The sequence below is a fragment of the Bos indicus x Bos taurus genome, chromosome 21, assembly GCF_003369695.1.
Source record: "Bos indicus x Bos taurus breed Angus x Brahman F1 hybrid chromosome 21, Bos_hybrid_MaternalHap_v2.0, whole genome shotgun sequence".
Lineage (NCBI taxonomy): Eukaryota > Metazoa > Chordata > Mammalia > Artiodactyla > Bovidae > Bos > Bos indicus x Bos taurus.
The window spans coordinates 2,051,265-2,075,960 of record NC_040096.1 but is presented as its reverse complement, the minus strand read 5'-3'; the positions used below and the strand labels follow the sequence as shown (position 1 = coordinate 2,075,960).

The 24,696-nt window shown below is 49.3% G+C and overlaps 1 long non-coding RNA gene and 5 other non-coding genes across 9 annotated transcripts in view; all 6 read right to left on the bottom strand.

Moving 5' to 3' along the window:
• Positions 1 to 24,696, bottom strand: part of LOC113880052 — a 96,597-nt gene that overhangs the window by 13,330 nt on the left and 58,571 nt on the right. The window contains exons 12-20 of one of the 4 annotated variants that reach the window (XR_003507575.1): positions 14,377 to 14,516; positions 11,603 to 11,744; positions 7,359 to 7,498; positions 6,421 to 6,543; positions 5,748 to 5,880; positions 4,630 to 4,769; positions 3,019 to 3,151; positions 1,901 to 2,040; positions 290 to 422 (exon numbers count right to left, since the gene is read on the bottom strand). This is a non-coding gene — a long non-coding RNA (uncharacterized LOC113880052). The remainder of the gene's footprint in view (positions 1 to 289; positions 423 to 1,900; positions 2,041 to 3,018; positions 3,152 to 4,629; positions 4,770 to 5,747; positions 5,881 to 6,420; positions 6,544 to 7,358; positions 7,499 to 11,602; positions 11,745 to 14,376; positions 14,517 to 24,696) is intronic. The other 3 variants (XR_003507573.1, XR_003507574.1, XR_003507576.1) reach the window with 3 other exon arrangements.
• Positions 1,598 to 1,690, bottom strand: LOC113880132. The gene has a single exon (XR_003507605.1). It is a non-coding gene; the product is annotated as a small nucleolar RNA SNORD116 (small nucleolar RNA).
• On the bottom strand, positions 4,327 to 4,419 carry LOC113880131. Its single transcript, XR_003507604.1, has one exon. It is a non-coding gene; the product is annotated as a small nucleolar RNA SNORD116 (small nucleolar RNA).
• Positions 7,056 to 7,148, bottom strand: LOC113880130. Its single transcript, XR_003507603.1, has one exon. It is a non-coding gene; the product is annotated as a small nucleolar RNA SNORD116 (small nucleolar RNA).
• Positions 11,304 to 11,396, bottom strand: LOC113880129. Its single transcript, XR_003507602.1, has one exon. It is a non-coding gene; the product is annotated as a small nucleolar RNA SNORD116 (small nucleolar RNA).
• Positions 14,074 to 14,166, bottom strand: LOC113880128. Its single transcript, XR_003507601.1, has one exon. It is a non-coding gene; the product is annotated as a small nucleolar RNA SNORD116 (small nucleolar RNA).

Here is a 24,696-nt window from a genome sequence, read left to right as displayed (position 1 = left end):
GGCCCACTGCACCCTCCAATAGGAAAAGAATTCAGGGCATGCGTATCTTCCTGCCAGTCAGCCCCAATCAAAGTCCAGCCTCCCCTGGAAACTGCAAGATGGAACCTGGTCATCCTCAGGTACCAGGAACCAGGGGTCACTCCCACAGAAACGGGATTCCTTTCCTGGCCAGATTATCCTCCAATCTACAGCCTGCAGGGCCCTGGGTACTGACCACACCCTAGAGAAAGCTCTCATAATGCAGGGCTTGGTCCAAATTGAATTCATTATGCAACAAAGGGCGACTCACCTAAATCTGAAGCCTCCAGGGCCTCGGCTCACAGGGACAATGAGCATCCAGCAAGACCCACAGGAAGAAGGCGGGCAACACGACCAAGGGCTCACAGATCACCAGGGATGCTTTCAGGAAGACTTCAGAAGACCTGCCAGGGAAGACCGTGGATGTGCCAGGTCTCTGCCATAGTGCCATGGGAGCTGTTGTCTCCTACACTGAGGCAGCCTTGGTATGCCAACCAATGAGCAATGTCTATCACAACTGTGGTGGTCCTCAAAGGTTGATGCTTCACTGCCAGGGGGGCAAACACATGGGTGCTATCAGGGCTGGCCGGCTGGCCCCAACCTTAGGGAATCTTGATAATTCCAGGCCGAAGAGACAAATGGCGGCCAAGGGGCATGTGCGTACACCACGTAACTACCCACTGGGCTGGTTCCTTGGCCTCTTTATTGCAACTCTTCAAGGCACCAAAGATGCCCTTTGAGAGTCCTTCTACTGGCAGTGGGACAACAAGGCCACAAAGGTCACCTTTCACCGAGCCTCCTAAGGACAAGCAATGCCCTGTCCTCTGTACCCAGCTGATGGCAGCTCCAAAAGGACCCCACTGTATTACTGAAAACAGAACAACAGTGCCTGCAAGCCTCAGCGGACATATTGTCCCAGTAAATCACACTGCACTTTTCCTCACCTGCACAAACATTCTTCTCTGGGCCTCTGGCCAACCTGCAGGAGGAATGCAGGCCTAGGACCACAGCATAGTCCATGGCGACCTCCAAGACTCAAGCACGTGACAGGAGTTGCAATTCAGCCACTGCCAAGGGCAGAAATGGGCCTATTAACTTTCACAACTGCCACCATTCCCCCAGGTCTCTGCAGCCACTGCAGCCCACATGGCACTCAGGAATCTCAGCAACCCAAAGGGATGCAACGGCGAGGGCCTCAGACCTGACCTGGGGCTCCAATCACAAACCACAGAAGCTTCATTGCTTTAGAATCGACATCACCAGAGCCCCAATTAGTGCATCTGCAGCAGGAATCAGGACAAAATGCACCTTTCCAAGCTAAGACGTCAACTGTCTGAGGCTAGGATCTACTGCGACACCTACCACCACTGGACAAGCCAGATGGCTCTATGCTCCTCAGTGCCTTTACATGGACCTTGTATTCCAAGAGGGCCGCTAGAATATCTGTACATGGCCCACCCTCAGACGGGAGCCTCGCAAATGGTGGTGACCTGGCTCCTCCACGCGTGTGTGTGACACAGTCGGAGACGCCCTCACTGCTAACCAGTCCCACCCTTAACCCCAAGGGAGGCAACGTGCTGGACCTCAGTTTCGATGAGGAGACGGTAGTGAGTTCTCACTCATTTTGTTCAGATTTTCCAAGGAATGCATGTGAGGGTGTCATCATCGATCCGAGCACGTGCTGGCTTGCTGCCCACCTCCTCACGGCAGGAAGGGCTGCTCCCAGGAGGAGCCAGTGACCCGGGAGTCCTCCAGCAGCCAGGGGAACTCAGAGCCCTCAGGCTTCTCAGCAAGAGGAGCGGTCCCTCTATACGTACAACCACTCAGGCAGTCCCAGGAAACCTGAAATTCACGACACGTCTTGGGGCAGGAGAAGCCGTACCGTGCTGGGTGATCCAAAAAGCAGTGGCAGCAACTCGGGTGCGCCACACTTCTTGCCGGACTCCCTTGCACCTTGAGTCACTGCCTCACGGGTGGGGGTTCATCTCCTGGCTGATGGACAGTCATACGTGGCAACTTCACCTGACAAGTGGACAGAAAGCACAGGAATGCTTCAGATGTGTACTTGGTCTCTCACTAATACTGATGCAAGTGTTTCCCTAGGGGAAGGCCTGTATCTGCACCCCAACTATATTGATCCTTTACAGACGACTGGTTACCTATCTTTCAAAAGAGTGCGGCAAATTAGGCTCAAGTGCATGTGGGTGTCTTTCTGACCAAGCGTGCAAGGGTAGCAGGGGATTCGATGTGAGTTTGAGTGCCTGCATTCTGGTGTACCAATAAAAACGCATTCTCAGCATTTTGGGTGTGTGTCTGGAAATCTGTCTGGGTATCCAAGTCTCAGAGACCGCATGCAAAGGCCCTGCAGTATGAACATGCGTGCCACCTCCATGGAGTCCTGACCTCCCACCATCCCACGAAATGGGATGACACTTGGCATCTTCCACAAGATCCATGCAAAATTTCACTGAGGGGCTGTTGACATAGGCTCTAGGCTCCCAATCTCCATGAACCATGATCTCTGACCAACGCAGAGACCTGACTGCCCAGGGTCACCTTGCGGAGAATCTGTGTGAATGCCACATACCCTGAGACTACGTGAGCTACTACTATAGCTCAGGGGTCCTTGTCACAAGTCCCACCTCCTACCTAACAAGAAAATTTTCCCAGACAACTGCACAGTAAGGTGAACTTGGCACTAGGGCAGATATGGCCCACTGCACCCTCCAATAGGAAAAGAATTCAGGGCATGCGTATCTTCCTGCCAGTCAGCCCCAATCAAAGTCCAGCCTCCCCTGGAAACTGCAAGATGGAACCTGGTCATCCTCAGGTACCAGGAACCAGGGGTCACTCCCACAGAAACGGGATTCCTTTCCTGGCCAGATTATCCTCCAATCTACAGCCTGCAGGGCCCTGGGTACTGACCACACCCTAGAGAAAGCTCTCATAATGCAGGGCTTGGTCCAAATTGAATTCATTATGCAACAAAGGGCGACTCACCTAAATCTGAAGCCTCCAGGGCCTCGGCTCACAGGGACAATGAGCATCCAGCAAGACCCACAGGAAGAAGGCGGGCAACACGACCAAGGGCTCACAGATCACCAGGGATGCTTTCAGGAAGACTTCAGAAGACCTGCCAGGGAAGACCGTGGATGTGCCAGGTCTCTGCCATAGTGCCATGGGAGCTGTTGTCTCCTACACTGAGGCAGCCTTGGTATGCCAACCAATGAGCAATGTCTATCACAACTGTGGTGGTCCTCAAAGGTTGATGCTTCACTGCCAGGGGGGCAAACACATGGGTGCTATCAGGGCTGGCCGGCTGGCCCCAACCTTAGGGAATCTTGATAATTCCAGGCCGAAGAGACAAATGGCGGCCAAGGGGCATGTGCGTACACCACGTAACTACCCACTGGGCTGGTTCCTTGGCCTCTTTATTGCAACTCTTCAAGGCACCAAAGATGCCCTTTGAGAGTCCTTCTACTGGCAGTGGGACAACAAGGCCACAAAGGTCACCTTTCACCGAGCCTCCTAAGGACAAGCAATGCCCTGTCCTCTGTACCCAGCTGATGGCAGCTCCAAAAGGACCCCACTGTATTACTGAAAACAGAACAACAGTGCCTGCAAGCCTCAGCGGACATATTGTCCCAGTAAATCACACTGCACTTTTCCTCACCTGCACAAACATTCTTCTCTGGGCCTCTGGCCAACCTGCAGGAGGAATGCAGGCCTAGGACCACAGCATAGTCCATGGCGACCTCCAAGACTCAAGCATGTGACAGGAGTTGCAATTCAGCCACTGCCAAGGGCAGAAATGGGCCTATTAACTTTCACAACTGCCACCATTCCCCCAGGTCTCTGCAGCCACTGCAGCCCACATGGCACTCAGGAATCTCAGCAACCCAAAGGGATGCAACGGCGAGGGCCTCAGACCTGACCTGGGGCTCCAATCACAAACCACAGAAGCTTCATTGCTTTAGAATCGACATCACCAGAGCCCCAATTAGTGCATCTGCAGCAGGAATCAGGACAAAATGCACCTTTCCAAGCTAAGACGTCAACTGTCTGAGGCTAGGATCTACTGCGACACCTACCACCACTGGACAAGCCAGATGGCTCTATGCTCCTCAGTGCCTTTACATGGACCTTGTATTCCAAGAGGGCCGCTAGAATATCTGTACATGGCCCACCCTCAGACGGGAGCCTCGCAAATGGTGGTGACCTGGCTCCTCCACGCGTGTGTGTGACACAGTCGGAGACGCCCTCACTGCTAACCAGTCCCACCCTTAACCCCAAGGGAGGCAACGTGCTGGACCTCAGTTTCGATGAGGAGACGGTAGTGAGTTCTCACTCATTTTGTTCAGATTTTCCAAGGAATGCATGTGAGGGTGTCATCATCGATCCGAGCACGTGCTGGCTTGCTGCCCACCTCCTCACGGCAGGAAGGGCTGCTCCCAGGAGGAGCCAGTGACCCGGGAGTCCTCCAGCAGCCAGGGGAACTCAGAGCCCTCAGGCTTCTCAGCAAGAGGAGCGGTCCCTCTATACGTACAACCACTCAGGCAGTCCCAGGAAACCTGAAATTCACGACACGTCTTGGGGCAGGAGAAGCCGTACCGTGCTGGGTGATCCAAAAAGCAGTGGCAGCAACTCGGGTGCGCCACACTTCTTGCCGGACTCCCTTGCACCTTGAGTCACTGCCTCACGGGTGGGGGTTCATCTCCTGGCTGATGGACAGTCATACGTGGCAACTTCACCTGACAAGTGGACAGAAAGCACAGGAATGCTTCAGATGTGTACTTGGTCTCTCACTAATACTGATGCAAGTGTTTCCCTAGGGGAAGGCCTGTATCTGCACCCCAACTATATTGATCCTTTACAGACGACTGGTTACCTATCTTTCAAAAGAGTGCGGCAAATTAGGCTCAAGTGCATGTGGGTGTCTTTCTGACCAAGCGTGCAAGGGTAGCAGGGGATTCGATGTGAGTTTGAGTGCCTGCATTCTGGTGTACCAATAAAAACGCATTCTCAGCATTTTGGGTGTGTGTCTGGAAATCTGTCTGGGTATCCAAGTCTCAGAGACCGCATGCAAAGGCCCTGCAGTATGAACATGCGTGCCACCTCCATGGAGTCCTGACCTCCCACCATCCCACGAAATGGGATGACACTTGGCATCTTCCACAAGATCCATGCAAAATTTCACTGAGGGGCTGTTGACATAGGCTCTAGGCTCCCAATCTCCATGAACCATGATCTCTGACCAACGCAGAGACCTGACTGCCCAGGGTCACCTTGCGGAGAATCTGTGTGAATGCCACATACCCTGAGACTACGTGAGCTACTACTATAGCTCAGGGGTCCTTGTCACAAGTCCCACCTCCTACCTAACAAGAAAATTTTCCCAGACAACTGCACAGTAAGGTGAACTTGGCACTAGGGCAGATATGGCCCACTGCACCCTCCAATAGGAAAAGAATTCAGGGCATGCGTATCTTCCTGCCAGTCAGCCCCAATCAAAGTCCAGCCTCCCCTGGAAACTGCAAGATGGAACCTGGTCATCCTCAGGTACCAGGAACCAGGGGTCACTCCCACAGAAACGGGATTCCTTTCCTGGCCAGATTATCCTCCAATCTACAGCCTGCAGGGCCCTGGGTACTGACCACACCCTAGAGAAAGCTCTCATAATGCAGGGCTTGGTCCAAATTGAATTCATTATGCAACAAAGGGCGACTCACCTAAATCTGAAGCCTCCAGGGCCTCGGCTCACAGGGACAATGAGCATCCAGCAAGACCCACAGGAAGAAGGCGGGCAACACGACCAAGGGCTCACAGATCACCAGGGATGCTTTCAGGAAGACTTCAGAAGACCTGCCAGGGAAGACCGTGGATGTGCCAGGTCTCTGCCATAGTGCCATGGGAGCTGTTGTCTCCTACACTGAGGCAGCCTTGGTATGCCAACCAATGAGCAATGTCTATCACAACTGTGGTGGTCCTCAAAGGTTGATGCTTCACTGCCAGGGGGGCAAACACATGGGTGCTATCAGGGCTGGCCGGCTGGCCCCAACCTTAGGGAATCTTGATAATTCCAGGCCGAAGAGACAAATGGCGGCCAAGGGGCATGTGCGTACACCACGTAACTACCCACTGGGCTGGTTCCTTGGCCTCTTTATTGCAACTCTTCAAGGCACCAAAGATGCCCTTTGAGAGTCCTTCTACTGGCAGTGGGACAACAAGGCCACAAAGGTCACCTTTCACCGAGCCTCCTAAGGACAAGCAATGCCCTGTCCTCTGTACCCAGCTGATGGCAGCTCCAAAAGGACCCCACTGTATTACTGAAAACAGAACAACAGTGCCTGCAAGCCTCAGCGGACATATTGTCCCAGTAAATCACACTGCACTTTTCCTCACCTGCACAAACATTCTTCTCTGGGCCTCTGGCCAACCTGCAGGAGGAATGCAGGCCTAGGACCACAGCATAGTCCATGGCGACCTCCAAGACTCAAGCACGTGACAGGAGTTGCAATTCAGCCACTGCCAAGGGCAGAAATGGGCCTATTAACTTTCACAACTGCCACCATTCCCCCAGGTCTCTGCAGCCACTGCAGCCCACATGGCACTCAGGAATCTCAGCAACCCAAAGGGATGCAACGGCGAGGGCCTCAGACCTGACCTGGGGCTCCAATCACAAACCACAGAAGCTTCATTGCTTTAGAATCGACATCACCAGAGCCCCAATTAGTGCATCTGCAGCAGGAATCAGGACAAAATGCACCTTTCCAAGCTAAGACGTCAACTGTCTGAGGCTAGGATCTACTGCGACACCTACCACCACTGGACAAGCCAGATGGCTCTATGCTCCTCAGTGCCTTTACATGGACCTTGTATTCCAAGAGGGCCACTAGAATATCTGTACATGGCCCACCCTCAGACGGGAGCCTCGCAAATGGTGGTGACCTGGCTCCTCCACGCGTGTGTGTGACACAGTCGGAGACGCCCTCACTGCTAACCAGTCCCACCCTTAACCCCAAGGGAGGCAACGTGCTGGACCTCAGTTTCGATGAGGAGACGGTAGTGAGTTCTCACTCATTTTGTTCAGATTTTCCAAGGAATGCATGTGAGGGTGTCATCATCGATCCGAGCACGTGCTGGCTTGCTGCCCACCTCCTCACGGCAGGAAGGGCTGCTCCCAGGAGGAGCCAGTGACCCGGGAGTCCTCCAGCAGCCAGGGGAACTCAGAGCCCTCAGGCTTCTCAGCAAGAGGAACGGTCCCTCTATACGAACAACCACTCAGGCAGTCCCAGGAAACCTGAAATTCACGACACGTCTTGGGGCAGGAGAAGCCGTACCGTGCTGGGTGATCCAAAAAGCAGTAGCAGCAACCTGTGCCCGCCACACTTCTCGCTGGACTCCTCCGCACCTCAAGTAACTGCCTCACTGGCATGGCTTCATCTCCTGGGTGATAGGCAGTCATATTAGGCAACTTGACCTGACAAGGGGACAGAAAGCACAGGCAGGCTTCAGATGTGTACCCACCTCCTCGCTAAGCAGTATCAATGCCCATGGTTCCCTGAGGGAAGGGCTTTTCTGCTTCCCAACCATAGTATCCCTTATGTACGACTGGACACCTATGTGTTGGCACGAATGCAGAAAGTTAGGTTCATGTGACCGTGGATGTCTGTCTGACTGAGTGTGGAAGTATGTAGGGGAACTTGATGTCGGTCTGAGTACTTGTGTTCTAGTGTACCAATAAGAATGTGCTCTCAGGATTCTCAGTGTGCCTCTGGAACTCTTTTCGTGTATTTCCGTGTTTCAGAATCCCTGTGCAAAGGCCTTGGTGTCTGAACACGCACGTCATATCCATGGAGACCTGAACTCCCACCCTCCCACAAAATGGGGGATGACCCCTGTGACCTTCCTCCAACACCATGCAAAATTACACCAAGGGGTTGACATAGGCTCTGGGCTCTTGATCTACATGACCCATGCCGTCTGACCAAAGCACAAGAACCTGACCGCCCAACGTTCCCTTTCGGAGCAGCTGTGTGAATGTCCCTTATGCTGAGACTACTCCAGCTACTATTACAGCTCAGGTCTCCTTGCCACAAGTCCTACCTCCTCCCTGAACAAGGAGACTTTTCCAGAAAAGGCCTACAGTGTGGTTAACTTTGCCGTGGGCCAGATATAGCCCACAATACCCTCACAGAGCAAAAGAATACAGGGCATGCACCTCTTCCTGTCCAATCAGTCTGGGCTCTGCTGGAAACTGCAAGACAAGAGGTGGTCATCCTAAGGTACTAGGATCGAGGGGTCACTCCCACAGAAACAGGGCCCCTTTCCTGGCCAGATTATCCTCATCCACAGCCTGCAGGTCCCTGGGTACCAACCACAACCTAGAGAAAAATCCAATAAAGCAAGTTCATTTCAGTTCAGTCGCTCAGTCGTGACTCTTTGCAACTCCATGAACCACAGCATGCCACAACTCGCTTTCCATCACCAACTCCCAGAGTCCACCCAAACCTATGTCCATTGAATCAGTGATGCCATCCAACTATCTCATCCTCTGTCATCTCCTTCTCCTCCAGCCCTCAATCTTGCCCAGCATCAGGGTCATTTTCAATAAGTCAGCTCTTCGCATCAGGTGGCAAAAGGATTGGAGTTTAAGCTTCACTTCAGCCCTTCCAATGAACACCCTGGACTGATCTCCTTTATGATGGACTGGTTAGATCTCCTTGCAGTCCAAGGGACTCTCAAGAGTCTTCTCCAACACCAAAGTTCAAAAGCATCAATTTTCAGCACTCAGATTTCTTTATAATCCAACTCTGACATACATACATGACCACTGGAAAAACCATAGCCTTGACAAGACGGACCTTTGTTGGTAAAGTAATGTCTCTGCTTTTTAATATGCTGTCTAGGTTGGTCATAACTTTCCTTCTAAGGAGTAAGCGTCTTTTAATTTCATGGCTGCAATCACTATCTGCTGTGATTTTGGAGCCCAAAAAAATAAAGTCTGACACTGTTTCCACTGTTTCCCCATCTACTTGCTATGAAGTGATGGTACTGGATGCCATGATCTTAGTTTTCTCAATGTTGAGCTTTAAGCAAACTTTTTCACTCGCCTCTTTCACTTTCATCAAGAGGCTTTTTAGTTCTTTTTCACTTTCTGCCATAAGGGTGGTGTCATCTGCATATCTGAGGTTATTGATATTTCTCCCGGCAATCTTGATTTCAGCTTGTGTTTCCTCCAGCCCAGTGTTTCTCATGATGTACTCTTTATAAGTTAAATAAGTGGGTGACAATATACAGCCCTGATGTACTCCTTTCTTATTTGGAACCAGTCTGTTGCTCCATGCCCAGTTCGAACTGTTGCTTCCTGACCTGCATACAGATTTCTCAAGAGGCAGGTCAGGTGGTCTGGTATTCCCATCTCTTTCAGAATTTTCCCATAGTTTATTGTGATCCACACAGTCAAACTCTTTGGCATAGTCAATAAAGCAGAAACAGATGTTTTTCTGGAACTCTCTTGCTTTTTCCATGATCCAGCAGATGTTGCCAATATGATCTCTGGTTCCTCTGCCTTTTCTAAAACCAGCTTGAACATCTGGAAGTTCACGGTTCACGTATTGCTGAAGCCTGGCTTGGAGAATTTTGAGCATTACTTTACTAGTGTGTGAGATGAGTGCAACTGTGCGGTAGTCTGAGCATTCTTTGGCATTGCCTTTCTTTGGGACTGGAATGAAAACTGACCTTTTCCAGTCCTGTGGCCACTGCTCAGTTTTCCAAATTTGCTGGCATATTGAGTGAAGCACTTTCACAGCATCACCTTTCAGGATTTGAAATAACTCAACTGGAATTCCATCACCTCCACAAAGCAAGACTTGGTCCAAATTGAACTCCTCCTGCCCCCAAGGGTGACTCACCCACATCAGAAGCCTCCAGGGGCTTTACTCACACAGGGACAATCAGCACTCAGCAAGACCCATAGGAAGAAGGTGGCTTTGAGTATGGTAACACCATGCCATTCCGCCTGGCAGCTCATCTCCACTACCCAAGACCACCAAGCGCTCACAGATCACTAAGGCTGCTTCCAGGAAGACTCCAGAAAAACAGGCAGGGGAAGATCTTGGATTTGCCAGGTTTCCCACCATCATATCAGGGGAGCCAATGGCTACTACACTGAAGCAGCTTGGTATGCCAACCAATGCCGGATCTCTACCACAACCATGGTCTTCCAAGGGTGATATGTCACTGCCAGGGTCGTGAACACCTGGGTGGGATCCGGGCCGTCTTGTTGGCCCCATTCTTCATGAACTCACACACCTTGCAAATTCCAGTCCCAAGGGCTAAAGGGGGGGGGGTGGCGCCAATGGGCATGTGCACATACCTTATTACCACCCAGAGTGCTGGCTCCTAGGCTTAGTTATTGCAACTCTTCAAGGTACCAAAGATACAGTTTGAAAGACCTTTTTCTGGCATCAGGCCACCAAGGCCACAAAGGTCACTATCATCGACGCTCCCAAGCACCAGCAATGCCCTGTCCTCTGTACCCAGCCACGATCAGCTCCAAAAGGACCACACTGTATCACTGAAAACAGAACAACAGTGCCTGCAAGCCTCAGCGGACATATCCTAGGGAATCACACTGCACTTTTCCTCACCTGCACAAACATTCTTCTCTGGGCCTCTGGCCAACCTGCAAGAGAAATGCAGGCCTAAGACCACAGCATAGTCCATGGTGATCTCCAAGACTCAAGCATGTGACAGGAGTTGCAATTCAGGCACTGCTAAGGGCAGAAATGGGGCCTATTAACTTTCACAAGCGCCACCTTTCCCTACGTCTCTGCAGCCTCTGCAGCCCACACGGCACTCAGGAATCTCAGCAACCCAAAGGGCCACAATGGCAAGGGCCTCAGATCTGACCTGGGGCTCCAATCACAAACCACAGAAACTTCCTTGCTTCAGAATTGACATCACCAGAGCCCCAGTTAGTGCACTTGCTGCATGAACTGGGAGGAAACACACATTTCTGAGTCAAGAGCTCAAGAGCTCAGCCAGGATCTACTGTGACTCCTGCCACCACTGGACAAGCTGGATTCCTCTATGCTCCTCAGTGCCCTGCACCACGGACCTCGCATTCCAACAGCCACTCCAACATCTGTACACGACCCACCCTCAGATGGGGGCCTCGCAAATGGTGGTGACCTGGCTTCTCCATGCGTGTGTGTGACACAGTCAGAGATGCCCTCACTGCTAACCAGTCCCACCCTTAACCCCAAGGGAGGCAACGTGCTGGACCTCAGTTTCGATGAGGAGACGGTAGTGAGTTCTCACTCATTTTGTTCAGATTTTCCAAGGAATGCATGTGAGGGTGTCATCATCGATCCGAGCACGTGCTGGCTTGCTGCCTACCTCTGCAGGGCAGGCAGGGCCGCTCCCAGGAGGAGCCAGTGACCTGGGAGTCCTCCAGCAGCCAGGGGACTCAGATCCCCCAGGCTTCTCAGCAAGAACTGTCCCTCCATATGTACAGTCACTCAGGCAGTCCCAGGAAACCTGAAATCCATGACATGTCTTGAGGCAGGGGAAGGCGTACCATGTGCTTGGTGATTCCAAAAGAACTGGCAGCAACCTGGGCCCACCACATTTCTCGTCAGACTCCCCTGCACCTCGATTCACCGCCTCATTGGCGGGGCTTCGTCTCCTGGGTGACGGACAGTCATGCCTGGCAACTTCACCTGACAAGGAGACAGAAAGGACAGGCAGGCTTCAGATGTGTACGCGGTCTCTCACTGAGCGAGATCAATGCTCATGCTTCATGGGGGAAGGCCTGTATCTCCAAGCCAAGTGTGTTGATCCTGTATAGACAACTGGATACCTATCTGTCAAAAGAGTTCAGTTATTAGGTTCTAGTGCCTGTGGGTGTATGTCCAACCGATCAGGGGGGCGTGGAATTTGATGTGGACCTGAGTGCCTGTGTTCTGGCATACCAAAAAGGATGCACTCTCGGCACTTTAGGGCTACCTCGGAAACTCCTTCTGGGTGTCTCCAGGTCTCAGAGCCTGCATGCAAAGGTCTGAACACACGTCCCGTCTCAATGAAGCCCTGACCTCCCACCCACAAAATGGGGGATGATGCTTGGCACCCTCCTCAAGCCCCATGCAAAATTTCACTGAGGAGCTATATACATAGGTTCTGGGCTCCGAATCTCCATGCCCCAGGCATTCTGGCGAAAGCACAGCGACCTAACCACCCAAGGTCGCCTTGCCAAGCAACTGTGTGAATGCCACGCACCCTGAGACTACCCCAGCTACTACTACAGCTCAGGGGTCCTTGTCACAAGTCCTACCTCCTACCCTAATAAGGAAACTTTCCCATAAAACCACATAGTATGGTGAACTTGCTAGGGCAGATATGGCCCACCACACCCTTGAAGAACAAAATAATTTAGGGCATGCATCTCTTCCTGCACAGTCAGTTCAATCACTGTCCGGCCTCTGCTGGAAAGTGCAAGATGGGCTCTGGTCTTCCTCAGGTACCAGGATTCAAGGGTCACTCCCACAGAAATGGGACCCCTTTCCTGGCCAGATTATCCTCAGATCCACAGCGTGCAGGGCCCTGGGTACTGACCGCACCCTAGAGAAAGCTTCCAAAATGCAGGGCTTGGTCCAAATTGAACTCCTCCTGACCCAAAAGATGACTCACCCATATCAGAAGCCTCCAGGGCCTCAGCACACACAGGGACAATGAGCACCCAACAAGACCCACAGGAAGAAGGTGGGCTTTGACTAGGGCAACATCACGCCTTTCTGCCATGTCTCAGCTATGCAACATGACCGAGGGCTCATAGATCACCAAGGTGGCTTCCAGGAAGACTTCAGAAGACCTGCCAGGGGAAGGCCTTGGATGTGCCAGGTTTCTGCCATAGTGCCAGGGGAGCTGCTGGCTCCTACACTGAGGCAGCGCTGGTATGCCAACCAATGACCAATCTCTACCACAACCATGGACCTCCAAGGTTGATGCTTCATTGCCAGGGTGGAGAAAACCTGGGTGTCATCAGGGCTGTCTGCTTGACCCCAACCTTTAAGAACTCACACACCTTGTTAATTCCAGGGTCAGGGCCCAAATGGCAGCCAAGGGGCATGTGCACACACTGCATTACCACCCACAGGGCTGGCTCCTTGGCTTCTGTTACTGCAACGCTTCAAGGCACCAAAGATACGTTTGGAGAGTCCTTCTACTGGCAGCTGGTCACCAAGGCCACAGAGGTCACCTATCACCGAGCATCCCAAGCACCAGCAACGCCCTCTCCTTTGTACCAGCCAAAGACAGCTCCAAAAGGACCACAGTATGTATCACTGAAAAAACAACAGTGCCTGCAGCCTCAGCAGACATATTGTCCCAGGAAATCATACTGCACTTTTCCTCACCTGCACAACCATTCTGCTCTAGGCCTCTGGCCAACCTGCAGGAGAAATGCAGGCCTGGGATCACTTCACAGTCCACGGCGGCCTCCAAGACTCAAACACTGTGACACCAGTTGCAATTCAGGAACTTCCAAAGGCAGAAACAAGGCCTATTGCCTTGCACAACTGCCACCGTTCCCATAGGAACCTGCAACTGCTGCAGGACAGAGGGCACACAGGAATCTCACCAACTCAAAGGGCCCCAACAGCAAGTGCCTCAGATCTGACCTGGGGCGCCAATCAGAAGCCACAGAAGCATCCTTGTTTCAGATTCCACATCGTCACTGACCCAACAAGCACACTTGCAGCAGTAACCAGGAAGAAATGAACATTTTCAAGCCAAAAGCTCAATTGTCCGAGACCAGGATCTACTGCGACTCCTGCCACCACTGGACAAGCCAGATGCCTCTATGCTCCTCAGTGCCCTTCACCATAGACCTCGCATTACAAGAACCACTCCAACATCTGTACACAGCCCACCCTCAGACGGGAGCCTCGCAAATGGTGGTGACCTGGCTCCTCCATGCGTGTGTGTGACACAGTCAGAGATGCCTTCACTGCTAACCAGTCCCGCCCTTAACCCCAAGGGAGGCAACGTGCTGGACCTCAGTTTCGATGAGGAGACGGTAGTGAGTTCTCACTCATTTTGTTCAGATTTTCCAAGGAATGCATGTGAGGGTGTCATCATCGATCCGAGCACGTGCTGGCTTACTGCCCACCTCTGCAGGGGAGGCAGGGCCGCTCCCAGGAAGAGCCAGTGACCTGGAAGTCCTCCAGCAGCCAGGGGAACTCAGAGTCCTCAGGCTTCTCAGCAAGAGGAACGGTCCCTCCATATGTACAGCCACTCAGGCAGTCCCAGGAAAGCTGAAATTCATGACACGTCTTGGGGCAGGGGAAGGCGTACCGTGCTCAGTGATCCAAAAAGCAGTGGCAGCAACCTGGGCCCGCCACACTTCTCACCGGACTCCTTAGCACCTCGAGTCACCACCTCACGAGTGGGGCTCTGTTTCTTGTGTGACGGACACTCGTACTTGGGAACTTCACCTGACAAGGGGACAGAAAGCACAGGCAGGCTTCAGATGTGTACCCAGCTTCTCGCTAAGCAGTATCAATGCCCATGGTTCCCTGAGGGAAGGCCTGTATCTGCAACCCAACTGTATCGATCGTACGGACGACTGGATATATATCTATCAAAAGAGTGCAGTTTTTAGGTTCAAGTGCCTGTGGGTGTCTGTCTGCCTGAGTGTGCAAGGGTGCAGGCCATTTGATGTGCTGCTGAGTGCCTTGTTCTGGTGTACCAACAAAGATGTGCTCTCAGCATTATAGGTGTGCCAGGGGAACTCATTCCAGGTATTTCCGTGTCTCAGAGCCCAAGTGCAAAGACCTTGGTGTCTGAACATGCCTGCCATCTCCACGAAGCCCTGACCTCCCACCCTCCCACAAAATGGGGGATGACGCCTGGCACCTTCCTCCAGCCCCATGCAAAATTTCACCGAAGGGCTGTTGACAGAAGTTCTGGGCTCCCAATCTCCATGCCCTTTGACCAAAGCGCAGGGACCTGACCACCCAAGTTCGCCTTGCTGAGCATCTGTGTGAATTCCACGTACCCTGAGACTATGCCAGCTACTACTACAGCTCAGAGGTCCTTGTCACAAGTCTCATATCTTCCCTGAACAAGGAAACTTTCCCAGATAACCACCAAGGAGCAGTGGCCGAGGGCTGAGAGGAGCTACTCCACATTCAAAGTCAGGGGGGCGGCCTTGAGGAGACACCCCTAGTCCAAGGTAAGGAGCAGCAGCTACACTGTGCTGGAGCAGCCGTGAAGAGATACCCCACGTCCAAAGTGACTGTTTAAACTTCTTGCATTATGGGAGTGGAACAGAAGCACGGCGGCTTCCTTTAACCAACAGAAGAATGGTGGCTGTGATGGACTGTGCAGAAGTGTGGCCGAGAGGACCTACCCCATGCCCAAGGTCAGGGGCGGCGACTGAGAGCACCAGGCTGTGATGGTGCAGGAGCGGCCTAGAGGAGCTACCCCATGTCTGAGGTCAGGGGTGGCGGCCGGGAGGAGCTACCACACATCCGAGGAGCAGCGGCTGCATGGGCAGGAGGGCGGACAGGAGCTACTCCACATTCAAGGTCAGGAGGGGCAACCTCATCCAAGGTAAGGAGCAGCCATGAAGAGATAACCCACGTCCAAGGTAAAAGAAAGCCAAGTAAGATGGTAGGTATTGTGAGAGGGCATCAGAGGGCAGACACACTGAAACCTTAATCACAGAAAACTAGCCAATCTGATCACACAGACCACAGCTTTGTCTAACTCAATGAAACTAAGCCATGCTGTGTGGGGCCACCCAAGATGGATGGGTCATGGTGGAGAGGTCTGACAGAATGTGGTCCACTGGAGAAGGGAATGGCAAACCACTTCAGTATTCTTGCCTTGAGAACCCCGTGAACAGTATGAAAAGGCGAAAAGACAGGATACTGAAAGAGGAACTCCCCAGGTTGGTAGGTGCCCAATATGCTACTGGAGATCAGTGGAGAAATAACTCCAGAAAGAATGAAGGGATGGAACCAAAGCAAAAACAATACCCAGTTGTGGATGTGACTGGTGACAGAAGCAAGGTACAATCTGTAAAGAGCAATATTGCATAGGAACCTGGAATGATAGGTCCATGAATCAAGGCAAATTGGAAGTCTTCAAACAGGAGATGTTAAGAGTGAACATCGACATTCTAGGAATCAGCAAACTAAAATGGACTGGAATGAGTGAATTTAACTCAGATGACCATTATATCTACTACTGTGGGCAGGAATCCCTTAGAAGAAATGGAGTAGCCATCATGGTCAACAAGAGAGTCCAAAATGCAGTACTTGGATACAATCTCAAAAACAACAGAACGATCTCTTTTCATTTCCAAGGCAAACCATTCAATATCACAGTAATCCAAGCCTATGCCCTGACCAGTAACAATGAAGAAGCTAAAGTTGAACAGTTCTATGAAGACCTACAAGACCTTTTAGAACTAACACCCAAAAAGATGTCCTTTTCATTTTAGGAGACTGGAATGCAAAAGTAGGAAGTCAAGGAGGTTCATGACATTGTACAGGAGACAGGGATCAGGATGATCCCCATGGAAAATAAATGCAAAAAAGCAAAATGGCTGTCTGAGGAGGCCTTACAAATAGCTGTGAAAAGAAGAGAAGTGAAAAGCAAAGGAGAAAAGGAAAGATATTCCCATTTGAATGCAGAGTTCCAAAGAATAGCAAGGAGAGATAAGAAAGCCTTCCTCGCTGAACAATGCAAAGAAATAGAGGAAACCACTAGAATGGGAAAGATTAGAGATCTCTTCAAGAAAATTAGAGATACCAAGGGAACAATTTCATGCAAAGATGGGCTTGATAAAGGACAGAAATGGTATGGAGTTAACAGAAGCAGAAGATATTATGAAGAGGTGGCAAGAATACATAGAAGAACTGTACAAAAAAGATCTTCATGACCCAGATAATCACGATGGTATGATCACTCACCTAGAGCCAGACATCATGGAATGTGAAGTCAAGTGGGCCTTAGGAAGCATCACTATAAACAAAGCTAGTGGAGGTGATGGAAGTCCAGCTGAGCTATTTCAAATCCTGAAAGATGATGCTGTGAAAGTGCTACACTCAATATGCCAGCAAATCTGGACAATTCAGCAGTGACCACAGGACTGGAAAAGGTCAGTTTTCATTCCAATCCCAAAGAAAGGCGATATCAAAGAAGGCTCAAACTACCACACAATTGAACTCATCTCATACGCGAGTAAAGTAATGCTTAAAATTCTCCAAGCCAGGCTTTAGCAATACGTGAACCATGAACTTCCAGGTGTTCAAGCTGGTTTTAGAAAAGGCAGAGGAACCAGAGATCAAATTGCCAACAGTCATTGGATCATGGAAAAAGTAAGAGAGTTCCAGAAAAACATCTATTTCTGCTTTACTGACTATGCCAAAGCGTTTGACTGCGTGGATCACAATAAACTGTGGGAAAATTCTGAAAGAGATGGGAATACCAGACTACCTGACCTGCCTCTTGAGAACCCTGTATGCAGGTCAGGAAGCAACAGTTAGAACTGGACATGGAACAACAGACTGGTTCCAAATAGAACAGGAATACCTTAAGGCTGTATATTGTCACCCTGCTTATTTAACTTATATGCAGAGTACATCATGAGAAACACTGGCTGGATGAAGCACAAGCTGGAATCAAGACTGTTGGGAGAAATATCAATAACCTCAGATATGCAGATGACACCACTGTTATGGCAGAAAGTGAAGAAAAACTAAAAAGATTCTTGATGAAAGTGAAAGAGGAGAGTGAAAAAGATGGCTTAAAGGTCAACCTTCAGAAAACTAAGATCATGGAATCTGGTCCCATCACTTCATGGGAAATAGATGGGGAAACAGTGGAAACAGTGTCAGACTTTATTTTTTTGAGCTCCCAAATCACTGCAGATGGTGACTGCAGCCATGAAATTAAAAGACGCTTACTCCTTGGAAGGAAAGTTATGGCCAACCTTGACAGCATATTCAAAAGCAGAGACATTACTTTGCCAACAAGGGTCCATCTAGTCAAGGCTATGGTTTTTCCAGTGGTCATGTACGGATGTGAGAGCTGGACTGTGAAGAAAGCTGAGCACTGAAGAATTGATGCTTTTGAACTATGGTGTTGGAGAAGACTCTTGAGAGTCCCTTGGACTGCAAGGTGATCCAATCAGACCATTAAAGGAAATCAGTCCTGGGTGTTCATTGGAAGGACTGATATTGAAGCTGAAACTCCAATAGTATGGCCACCTCATGCAAAGAATTGACTGATTGTAAAGACCCTGATGCTGGGAGGGATTGGTTGCAGGAGGAGAAGGGGACGACAGAGGATGAGATGGCTGGATGGCATCACCAACTCGATGAATATGAGTTTGTGTTATTCCAAGAGTTTATGATGGACAGGGAGGCCTGGCATGCTGCAATTCATGGGGTCGAAAAGAGTCGAACTCAACTGAGCGACTGAACTGAACTGATGGTGAAGTTGGCCCTGGGGCAGATATGGCCCATCGCACCATTGAAGAACAAAATCAGGGCACACATCTCTTCATGCACAGTCAGTCCAATCATTGTCTGGGCCTCCACCGAAAAGTGCAAGATGGGACCTGGTCTTCTTCAGGTACCAGGATCCAGTAGTTGCTCTCACAGAAACGGGACCCATTTCCGGGCCAGATTATCCTCAGATCCACTACCTGCAGGGCTCTGGTTGCCTACCACACCCTATGGGAAAAGCTCGCAAAATGCAGGGCTTGGTCGAAATTGAACTCCTCCTGCCCCAAAGGGCGACTCACGCACATCTGAAGCCTCAATGGCTCTGCTCACACAGGGCCAATCAGCACCCAGGAAGACCCACAGGAAGAAGGCAGGCTTTATTTATGGCAACATCACTCTATTCGGCTGTGCACCTCTTTTCTGCCATGGTAAAACCACTGAGTGCTCACAGATCACCAGGCAGAATTTATAAAAGCCAGGGGATAACCTTGAATGTTCCAGATCCTCTGCTCTAGTGTGATGGGAGCCACTGGCTACTACACTGAGGAAGCCTTGTTATGCCAACCGATTCCAAATTTCTACCACAACCACGGGCCTCCAAGGTCAATACTTCACTACGAGTGTGGTGAACACCTGGATGCCACGTGTGCTGTCTGGCTGGCCCCATCATTTAGGAACTCATACATCTTGCAAATTCCAGCTCTAGCAGCCAAATGGGGGCCAAGCGGCATGGGCACACACTGCATTACCACCCACAGGGCTGGCTCCTTGGCCTCATTTGGTTCAACTCTTCAAGGTATCAAAGATATGCTTGAAGAGTCCTTCTTGCATTGCGCCACCAAGGCCTCAAGCGTTACCTGTGACTGAGCCCACCAAACAGCAGTAATGCCCTCTCCTCTGTACCCAGCTGACGGCAGCTACAAAAGGACCACAGTACATATCGTAAGAACCACAATGACAGTGCCTGCAGCCTCAGGGGACAGATTGTCCCATGCAATCATACTGCACCATTCCTCACCTGCACAACCATTCTGCTCTAGGCCTCTGGCCATCCTGCAGGAGAAATACATGCCTAGGGCCACTGCACAGTCCACGGTGGCCTTCAGGACTCATGTACTGTGACAGGAGTTGCAATACAGCAACTGCCAAGGGCAGAAAGGAGGCCTATTGCTTTTCGCCACTGCCACTGTTCCACTAGGTCCCGCTACTGCTGCAGCCCACAGGCACTCAGGAATATTACTAAACCAAAGGACCTCAACAGTGAGGGCCTCATATCTGACCTGAGTCTCCAATTAGAAACCACAGAATATTCCACGCTTCAGCTTCCGCATCAGCACAGCCCCAACTAGCCCACTTGCAGATGAAACTGGGATGAAACACACCTTTTCAAGCCAAGAGCTCACTGGGCTGAATGGGCCTAGGCCTGGTCTACTGAACAGGATCTAGTATATGATCTCCTGTGAGGGTAATCAGCTGGTTGACTGTCAAGCCATAAAGGTGGCACTTTATGAAACCCCTGCAGATGCCTTTGATCTGGACACATTCAACATTTGTTCAATAGGCAAAACCACAATATTCTGAGAAAGAATTAGAAAGATATAAAAAAGAGAAGTATATAAAAAAGAGAAGTAAAGATTACTGATAAAGCATGGTTACAGTCCAAGGATGGACAATTAATAATTCCTAAAATTGCTAAATGGAAAATTCTTAAGGGTTTACATTAGAGTTTTCCTAAAGCCTTGGAATTGACCAACTATGTAACTCAGCTTTCAGCTTTTCAACAGACGTTTAAAAAATATTGGGAGGTGACTCCTGACCCAGCCTCTGCGTCAAGCACACCATTGTTCCAGCCAGGAACCAAGGTCCTGATAAAGACTTTGGGATCAGGGCGGGGGTTGGGGTAGGGCGCGGATCCCTCAAGCCCCTCCGGGAAGGCCTTTACCAGGTTATTCTTTCTTCTCTCACAGCTGTCAAAGTGCCTAGAATTGATTTGTGGATGCGCCAAACTAGAGTTAAGAGGTGGCATCCATACCAGAACTAAGTGATGTCATTTTATGCCTTTACTTTCTATGCTCTTTCTTAGTACTCTTCGGATGGGCCTGATAATCTATGTGTGCCTGCTTATGCTGACTCCGAAAGTCCTGAGTCTGCCATTTGGTCCTCAAGATAATGCCTTCCTTTCCTGGGCTCACTCTACGTTGCATTCCACAATAGGTCTAGCTGCTGGGTCTTCAGAGTGCTCCCCTCTTCATCAGTGGAAGGCTTCCCATGGTAGGCATCTCCACCTGTGAATACCTTCGACAACAACAACCATATGTGATGCCTGTTCTTAATCTGATGACATCAAACAATCATAAGATGGACTAGTGCAACACTTTGTACCTCATCTACGGACATAATGTGACTTTTAACTTTGCTGATTGTTCTGTTTTTGCTGTTTGCTCCCTGCATCTGTAACTGTGTAATGGGATTTGTTTCTAGCTGCATGAAGGCTTTTAAGTTACAAACGGTTGCTCAAACTCCTGCAACTGCAGCAGCTTCCTGCAACTACTACTTGGGGCCCCTGGATCACAAACCCTCAATATGAGGGTTAGCAGAATATGTTGACTCTCCAATTTAGGGATGACGCTTCTTATCAGCTTGGAAGCAGTTATGTAATGAAAACAATGCCCCTTTCCCTAAGCAAGAAAAGACAGGAAGGCTAGGGGTCCCCAAATGGAGGAAATAGGCTGCAAGTGTCAGACACTTTTTATCTCTCTACTAAGTACCAGGAGGAAACAAAACTACAGATGTCATATTTTTTTCCCTTCTCTACACAAAATTAAAAGGTTTCTTTTGAAATTCTATGTTGCCATGACAATAACTGGTTCCACATGAACTTAACTTTCCTCAAACTTTGAGCTAACTAAAGGGCATTACTCGTGGAAACATTTTTCTTAAGCTATGTTAATGAACTATGTATTTATTCTCCATTCTGTCTGTCTTCACATGGCCATCACCAGATGGTCAATACTGAAATTTGATTATATTTTTTGCAGCCAAAGATGGAGAATCTCTATATAGTCAGCAAAATCAAGAGTGGGAGCTGATTGTGGCTCAGATCATGAACTCCTTATTGCCAAATTCAGACTTAAATTGAATAAAGTACGGAAAACAACTAGACCACTCAGGTATGACCTAAATCAAATCCCTTACAATTATACAGTAGAAGTAACAAATAGATTCAAGGGATTAAATCTGATAGACAGAGTGCCTGAAGAACTATGGACAGAGGTTCATTTCATTGTATAGGAGGCAGTGATCAAGACCATCCCCAAGAAAAAGAAATGCAAAAAGGCAAAATGGTTGTCTGAGAAGGTCTTACAAATAGCTGTGGAAAGAACAGAAGTGAAAGGCAAAGGAGAAAAGTAAAGATATACTCATTTAGATGCAGATTTCCGAAGAATAGCAAGGAGAGATAAGAAAGCCTTCCTCAGTGATCAGTGCAAAGAAATAGAGGGAAATAGAGTAAAACAATAGAATGTGAAAGACTAGAGACCTGTTCAAGAAAATTAGAGATACCAAGGGAACATTTCTTGCAAAGATGAACACAATAAAGAACAAAAATGGTATAGACTTAACAGAAGCAGAAGATATTAAGAAGAGGTGACAAGAATACACAGAAGAACTATATAAAAGAGATCTTCATGACCTGGATAATTACAATGGTGTGATCACTCACCTAGAGCCAGACATCCTGGAATTCAAAGTCAAGGGGGGCCTTAGGAAGCATCACTATGAACAAAGCTAGTGGAGGTGATGGAATTCCAGTTGAGCTATTTCAAATCCTGAAAAATGATGCTGTGAAAGTGCTGCACTCAATATGTCAGCAAATCTGGACAGCTTAGCAGCGGCCACAGGACTGGAAAAGGTCAGTTTTCATTCCAATCCCAAAGAAAGGCAATGTCAAAGAATGCTCAAACTACCACACAATTGCACTCATCTCACACGCTAGCAAAGTAATGCTCAAAATTCTCCAAGCCAGGCTTCAACAGTATGAGAAGTGTGAACTTAAGCTGCATTTAGAAAAGGCATAGGAACTAGAGATCAAATTGGCAACATTCGTTGGATCATCAAAAAAGCAAAAGAGTTCCCAAAAAACATCTACTTCTGCTTTATTGACTATGCCAAAGTGTTTTACTGTGTGGATCCCAACAAACTCTGGAAAATTCTTCAAGAGATGAGAATACCAGACCACCTGACCTGCTTCCTGAGAAATCTGTATGTAGGTCAAGAAGCAACTGTTAGAACTCGGCATGGAACAGACTAGTTCCAAATCAGAAAAGGAGTATGTCAAAGCTGCATGTTGTCACCCTACTTATTTAACTTACATGCAGAGTACATCATGAGAAATGCTGGACTGGGTGAAGCACAAGCTGGAATCAAGATTGCCAGGAGAAATATCAATAATCTCAAATATGCAAATAATACCACCCTGATGGCAGAAAGCTAAGAAAACCTAAAGAGCCTCTTGAGCAAAGTGAAAGAAGAGAGTGAAAAAGTTGGCTTCAAACTCAACATTCAGAAAATTAATATCATGGCATCTGGTCCCATCACTTCATGGGAAATAGATGGGGAAATGGTGACAGACTTTTCTTGGGAGGGGCCCAAAATAACTGCAGATGGTGACTGCAGCCATCAAATTAAAAGACACTTGCTTCTTGGAAGAAAATTTATGACCAACTTAGACAGCTTATAAAAAACAAGAGACATTACTTTGCCAACAAAGGTCCATCTAGTCAAAGCTATGTTTTTCCCAATAGTCATGTATGGATGTGAGAGTTGGACTATAAAGAAAGCTGAGCCCCAAAGAATTGATGCTTTTAAACTGTGCTGTTGGAGAAGACCCTTGAGAGTCCCTTGGACAGTAAGGAGATCAAACCAGTCCATCCTAAAGGAAATCAGGCCTGAATATTCATTGCAAGGACTGATGCTGAAGCTGAAACTCCAATACTTTGGCCACCTGAAGTGAAGCACTGACTCCTTTGAAAAGACCCTGAAGCTGGGAAAGATTGAAGGTAGGAGAAGAAGGGGACGACAGAGGATGGGATGGCATCACTGACTCAATGGACATGAGTTTGAGTAAACTCCAGGAGTTGGTCACGGACAGGGAGGCCTGGCGTGCTGCAGTCCATTGGGTCATAAAGAGTTGGACATGCCTGAGTGACTGAACTGAAGTGAACTGAAGTGTCTTTAAGTCAGTTCCTCCTAAGATTCAGAACCTATAATGGCTCAGCAAATGAGTATGTTTTACTCATATAATTGTTCTTCTAATCTAAATTATGAGAAGGAAATGGCAACCCACTCCAGTATTCTTGGCTAGAGAATCCTGTGGACAGAGGAGCCTGGGGGGCTGCTGTCCATAGGGTCGCACAGAGTCAGACACTTCTGAAGTGACTTAGCATGCATACATGCATGTAATCTACATTAATAAGACTATGTATTTCCTTGGAAACCTGCCTTTCTTCAAAATTCATGACAATCCTTTTATGGCCCATGCTGACTCACATTGTGCCAAGGTTCCTTCAAGGTGCAAGTTGTGGGTGAGGGGCCTGGTGGTGTTCTCTGAGTTTTGAGATATTTCCTTTTCTCTAATTAACAGCCTGCTATTAGATATATAATTTCCTGCTAAAGACTAGAAGGGGGGCACTCTTTCTACTCATTTCGATGTCTATATCAGAAGTTTTGCTCTCTCTTTTATACTTTAATAAAACTTTATCACAGAAAAACTCTAAGCGATTAAGCTTCATCACCTGGCCTGGACTGAATTCCTCTCCTCTGGAAGGCCAAGAATCCTTGTGTCATTCACGACTCAGCAACAGCATTTCACCACCATAGTGCCAGGGGAGCCACTGGCTACTACACTGAGGCAGCCTTGGTATGTCAACCAATGCCAATATCTACCACAACCACAGGGCTCAAAGGCAGCTACTTCACTGCCAAGGTGGTGAACACCTGAGTGCCATCTGGGCTGTCTGGCTGGCTCCATCCTAGGAACTCATGCACTTGGCAAATTACAGACCCAAGGACCACAGGAGGGCCAAGGGGCATGTGCACACACCTCATTACTGCTGACAGGGCTGGTTCCTTGGCCTCTGTTACTGCAATTCTTCAA